Raw genomic sequence first — 6383 nt, forward strand, 5'->3', positions numbered from 1 at the left:
TTTTAGGGAAAGAAATATAGCTGGATGTATGCATTGTACGCCTCTGTGTTTTGCTCTCTTTGCCACCTTTTCCTCAGAGAGTCACACATGTTGGCATATGTAGTTGCAATTCAGTTACGTTGTATGCATCCATTTATTCACTCCACTGTTCATGGAGGGATGATGGGACAGTATTAATGGAGTGCCACATATATGCCACATTTTGTCTAAGGTTTGTACCTGCCAGTGGAATTCCTGGATCCTGAGATTTGCAAATGCCTTTCAAGCTGAGCTGTTCTAAAGCACTCACATAACTGTCTGTGTCAATGAGCTCTGCAGACTTCTACTTCCTCCACGTGAGCTTTTAAGATTATTAAGCTAAGCATCTTTCAATTCAACTGTTAGCACTTGCCTGTTCACTTTTGATAAGTTGCCTACCCATTGGATTATTTTCCCCTGCTTATACATTTTAGAGTTCTTTTATTGGTTATAGCTGCAGCTTTACATTTTATTTTCTTTTTAAAATGTGAGTGATATATGCGAGTGTACAAGTATGAATGCCCATGTATGTGGTAGAGACCATAGGTCAATGTCAAGTGTTATGGTTTTTTTTTTTTGAAACAGGTCTCTCGTTAACCTGAAACTTACAGTTTGAGCTGGAGTGAATGGCTAGCAAGCCCCAGAGGTTCCACTGTCTGAGCACACCAGGCTTGAAGATTACAGACAGCCCCACCACAGAGGTTTTTACACGGGTGATGGAGATCTGGTCAGGTTTCTCATGCCTGTACAACAAGCACTTTACTCACTTGGCCATCTTCTCAACCCTGTCTTTGTAGTCTTGCTAGTGTTTTCCGATAAACGGAAATTCTTAAGTTTTGTGTGCTCTGACTCTCAAGTCTTTTTCTTTAAGATTTCTATATTTTGTGACTTGTTTTAGCAACCCATTATTACACAGATGTCAGGATAGTCTCATATATTTTCTTCTAAAACTTCATGGCTTTTGCCTTTCCCGATTATGTTTTGGATTCATCTCTCTCTCTCTCTCTCTCTCTCTTTTTATAATTACATATGCCACTGTGTTTATGTAGAGGTCAGTGGACAGTTTGAAAGTGTGAGTTCTATCATTCCACTATGTGAGATTTAGGGATTGAACTCTAGTCATCAGGCACAGCAGTGGTTACCCTTAGCAGCTGAACACTCTCAAAGAGTTTTCTAATACAATGTTTTTATTAATTTTTTTACTTTTGTTGATTCTTTGTCGATTTCATATTATGCATTAGAGCTTCATACATTCATTCAAGGTATTTTTTGTCACATTCACCTCTTATTCTTCTCCAAATCTTCCCAGATATACTGCACACCACCTAAATTCCCTCCAAACTTCGTATACTCTTTATTTTCTTTTATAACCCACTGAGTCCAATTTGAGTGCCCCATAGACTCATGGTTACCTCATCTTCTCTGACTTCTTGCTCTTTATAAATTTTTATTTAAATTAGAAACATCCTATTTTACATACCAATCCCAGCTCCCTCTCCCTTACCTCCTCCCATGCCCCCCCACTAACCCCCTACTCCACCTCCCATCCACTCCCCAGGGAGGGTGAGGCATTCCATGGGGGATCATCAAAGTCTGTCACATCATTTGGGGCAAGGCCTAGGCCCTCCCTGGTGTATCTAGGCTGAGAAATTATCCCTCCATAGGGAATGGGCTCCCAAAGTCCATTCGTACACTAGGGATAAATACTGGTTCCACTGCTAGAGGCCCCATAGCCTGCCCAGGCCCCCCAACTGACACCCACGTTCAGGAGGCCTGGTTTGGTCCTGTGCTGGTTCCCCAGCTGTCAGACTGGGGTCCATGAGCTCCCACTTGTTCAGGTCAACTGTTTCTTTCTGTGGGTTTCCCGAGCATGGTCTTAACCCCTTTGATCATCACTCCCCACTCTCTACAACTGAATTGCAGGAGTTCGTCTCAGTGTTTAGATGTGCTTAGCTTCTGCTTCCATTAGCTACTGGGTAAAAGCTCTATGATGGCATTTAAGGTAGACATTAATCTCATTATAGGGGAAGGAAGCCTCTCCACTACTGCTTAGATTCTTAGTTGGTGTCATCCTTGTGGATCCCTGGACATTTCCCTAGTGCCAGATTTCTCTTTAAACCTATAACGGGACCCTCTATTATGGTATGTCTTCTTGCTCTCCTTCACTATTCCCCCTCCCCGACTCAGTCTTCCTTATCCCTCATATTCTCTTCCCTCTCCCCTTCTCTCCTCCTTTTTCTCCTACCTTTCTCACTCCTCTCCTGTGCTCCCAATTTGCTCAGGAGGTCTTTCTTGAAATTCACAGGAATCGATGGAACTAGAAGAAACTATCCTGAGTGAGTTAACCCAGGCACAGAAAGACAAACATGGTATGTACTCACTCATAAATGGATATTAGACATAGAGCAAAGGATTACCAGCCTACAATCTACAACCCCAAGGGAGACCTTAAGAGAGATATACATGGTCCTCCAGAGAAGGGGAAAGGGACTTCTTGCTTTTACAACCTTCCCCACTCTTATATAATGGTTCCTTGGCCTCCAGGAAAAGGGTTGTAATGCAGGTGTCTCATTTGGTGGCTGAGCACTCCACAGGCCACTTATTCTCTGCTCTTTGATCAGTTCTGAATTTCTGTGTTAACTGCCATCCACTACACAAAGAAGCCTCTTCTGATAAGGTCTGAGCTATTCTATGACCATAGAGATACAAATTTAGAAATCAGCTTGATACTGTGTCCATTTAGGAAAGTAGTAGTAGTAGGTTCACCTCTTGAGCCCATGAATTCCCCAGCCATGGGTTCTTGGGGCAGATTTACAATAGTAGGCACTTGTGTTTCCTCATGAAGGGAAGAGGGAGGGGAAGCATGTCTTAAATCCAACCAGAAAGCAGTTATGTAACATTTTGTCAGTATTGTAACCCTGGGCAGGTCTTGCCATGCTGGTTGTTATTGTAGCTCTGCTGGCTTCATAGGTGATGAATTTCCCCCCAGCAGCCCACACCACACCTTCTAGTACTGTGAAATCTAGCCAGTAGGGAAGAAGATTTTCAGTCAATACAACCAGGGTGTTTCCATATCCTGTGGCAAAAGTGTGTTGTATCTTCAGCAACAAAGTCTCACCATCAAGTTATAGAGCATAATCAAGATCAATGGTTACTTTGTGAGATCAAAGCCAATCTGGTCTACAGAGCAAGTTCCAGGACAGCCAGAGCTACACAGTGGGACCCTGTCTGGAAAAAAATAAAAGAAAAAGAAAAATATCAATGGCTATAGTCTGTATTGCTTTGGGGGTCTTTGGGACATCTGTGAACAACTTGAGGGAAGCTTTCCTACATCTGACATTTCATTTTAGAGTTGGTGACCTGTAGCTCCTAGGACTAGCATAATTCTAAAGTGTATTTTTAAATTAGAGTGTATTAATTGCTGGAGTTGAATTTTTATGAATTGTGAAAAGCAGGATTGTAATGTACTAGTTTTCTACATGGAAAACTAAAAATTCCAAGATAATTTTTGAAATGTTTTCTTTCTTTCCTGCTATGAAGTATCAATTCTGTCAAGTTTATTAATAGACATCAAATGTCCACTACATGTGACTTTGTTCTTGATATCTCTATTCAGTTCTTCCTTGCAATTGCCTTTATTGGTATGGTTTCATAAGTTTTATCTGACAGGACAATTATCACACCTTGGTGTTCAAAAGTATGGCTATTCCCAGAACCTGGAAGCAACCAAGATGCCCTTCAACTGAAGAATGGATAGAGAAAATGTGGTACATTTACACAATGGAGTACTACTCAGCGGAAAAAAACAATGGAATCTTGAAATTTGCAGGTAAATGGAGGCACTAGAATAAACCATCCTGAGTGAGGTAACCCAATCACAAAAAGACAAACATGGTATCACTCATATATGGATTTTAGGCATAGAGCAAAGGATTACCAGTCTACAATCCACACTGACACAGAAGCTAGGAAACAAGGAGGACCCTAAGAGAGACATACATGGTCCCCCAGAGAAGAGGAAAGGGACAAGATCTCCTGAGCTAATTTGGAGCATAGGTGGAGGGGAGAGGGGTTAGAAGAAAGAGAAGGGGAGAAGAGGAGGGGATCGGGGGACATGAGGAGCAGGAAGATTGAGTCAAGGGAAGAATAGAGGAGAGCAAGAAAATACCATAATAGAGGGAGCCATTTTAGGTTTAAAGAGAAATCTGGCACTAGGAAAATGTCCAGAGATCTACAAGTGTGACCCCAACTAACAATCTAAGCAATAGTGGAGACACTACCTTAAATGCCCTTCTCCGATAATGAGATTGATGACTACCTTGCATACCATCCTAGAGCCTTCATCCAGTAACTGATGGAAGCAGAAGCAGAGACCCACAGCTGAACACTGAGCTGAACTCCTGAAATCCAGTTTCAGAGAGGGAGGAGTGATGATCAAAGGGGTCAAGACCAGGATGGAGAGACCCACAGAAACAGCTGACCTGATCAAGTGGGAACTCATGGACCCCAGATTGATAGCTGGGAAACCAGCAAAGAACTGCCCCAGAGCCCCTGAACGTGGATGTCATTTTGGAGGTCTGGGAAATCTATGGAGCCTCTGGTGGAGGATAAATATTCATCCCTAGTACACGGACGGACTTTGGGAACCCATTCCACATAGAGGGATACTCTCTCAGCCTAGACACATGGGGGCGGGACTAGGCCCTGCTCCAAATGATATGACAGACTTTGAAGATCCCCCATGGAAGGCCTCACCCTCCCTGGGGAGCAGAAAGGGGATGGGATAGGAAGTCTGTGGGGGTCAGGAAGGAGGAGGACTGGGACTGACATGTAAAACAAGAGTGTTTCTAATTTAAACAAAACAAGAAAAAAAGTGTGGCTATCCTTGACCTTTTGAACCTTTATACAAATTTTACTTCTAAGTACTTAATGTTTTCATGGAATTATAAATGATACATGTTTAAATTATGGCCATTACATAAAGACATAATTGGTTTTTACATACTGAATGTTGTAATCAGCACTGCTAAATTCACTTATAAAGTATTTTATTTTTATTTTATGGGTATGAGTGTTTTGCCTGTATGTGTTCCTGTGCCTGATACCCATGGATGTAAGAAAAGGATTTCAGGTTTCCTGGAACTGGAATTGTGGATAGTTGTGAGCCACCATATGGATGCTGGAAACTGACCTCTGGTCCTATGTGACCGCAACAAGTACTGTTAACCACTGAGCCACCTCTCCAACTGTCACTTACAAATTCTAATGGGATTTCTGTATTTAGGCTTGCTGTTGTAGGTTTTCTAAGAAGTCCAATTACATTTCCCCTTCTAATTATAGTTTCCTTCCTTTCTGATCCCTTCTTTTGCTTGGCCTACTTCATTCACTATAACTTCAAGTAAATTGTTGAACAAAGGGAGTATTCATGGCTTTTTTTCTAACTTAAAAATCACAAAGAGGATTCATTTTGGTGATTTTTAAGTAGTATCGTTGGTGTGAGTTTTGTAGATACCCAAATACATATTCATGTCTTATTTTATATTATGTACAAAAGATACTATAGCCTGGCAGTGATGGCGTACTGCTTTAATCCCAACTCTTGGGAGACAGAGGCAAGTATATCTTTGCGGGTTTGAGGTCAACCTAGTCTACTTAGCAAGTTCTAGGATAGCCAAGACTGTTACACAGAGCAACCCTGTCTGAGAAACAACAGACACTATCAATTTAAAAGAAGAAAAGAAACCATAGCATATTTAATGGCTTTGTAAAGGTATGATTTTATATATCATAAAAGTTTTACTCATTATAAGAGTATAGCCCAACACAAAGCACATTTTCTATTAATTTTTAAAAGCTGAAAATATCTTCAGCACCACAAAATCCATAAAAGTCACATTTTATTATCTGGGTAACACACCTGCACCTTACTGTTATGCAATACAGAGTGAAATTGGGACAGCAGGTGTTAAGAGTATTTATGGAAATAATTCTTGCACTAAGGCATCTAGAAATCACTTAACTATATACAGAAGTGTCCAAGAACTCACACAATTCATATTGCCTGAAACCAAAGCTAAATATATCACAGAAACAACATCCCTGTAGCTGTATCCCAGACACGCTCATGGCACTTCAGGTTCATTAAATTGTGAAAGAAAGCACGCATAGAAGGAAGTTGGAGTGGAGCATTGTTTTAGTGACTCACCATGAAATGACTTACTTTTGAAAGTTGTACAGAACATTGGAGAAGCTAAAGACCACATCTTAAAAGAGGAAGCCCACGCCTGTGTGTGGGAGGGTAACCAGAATTTGAGACATCCTATGTTAGAAGGAGTTAAGGACTTTTGGAAATATGTCTTTGGAAA

The sequence above is a fragment of the Mesocricetus auratus genome, unplaced genomic scaffold (genome assembly GCF_017639785.1).
Source record: "Mesocricetus auratus isolate SY011 unplaced genomic scaffold, BCM_Maur_2.0 Super-Scaffold_100003, whole genome shotgun sequence".
In the NCBI taxonomy this organism is placed as follows: Eukaryota; Metazoa; Chordata; class Mammalia; order Rodentia; family Cricetidae; genus Mesocricetus; species Mesocricetus auratus.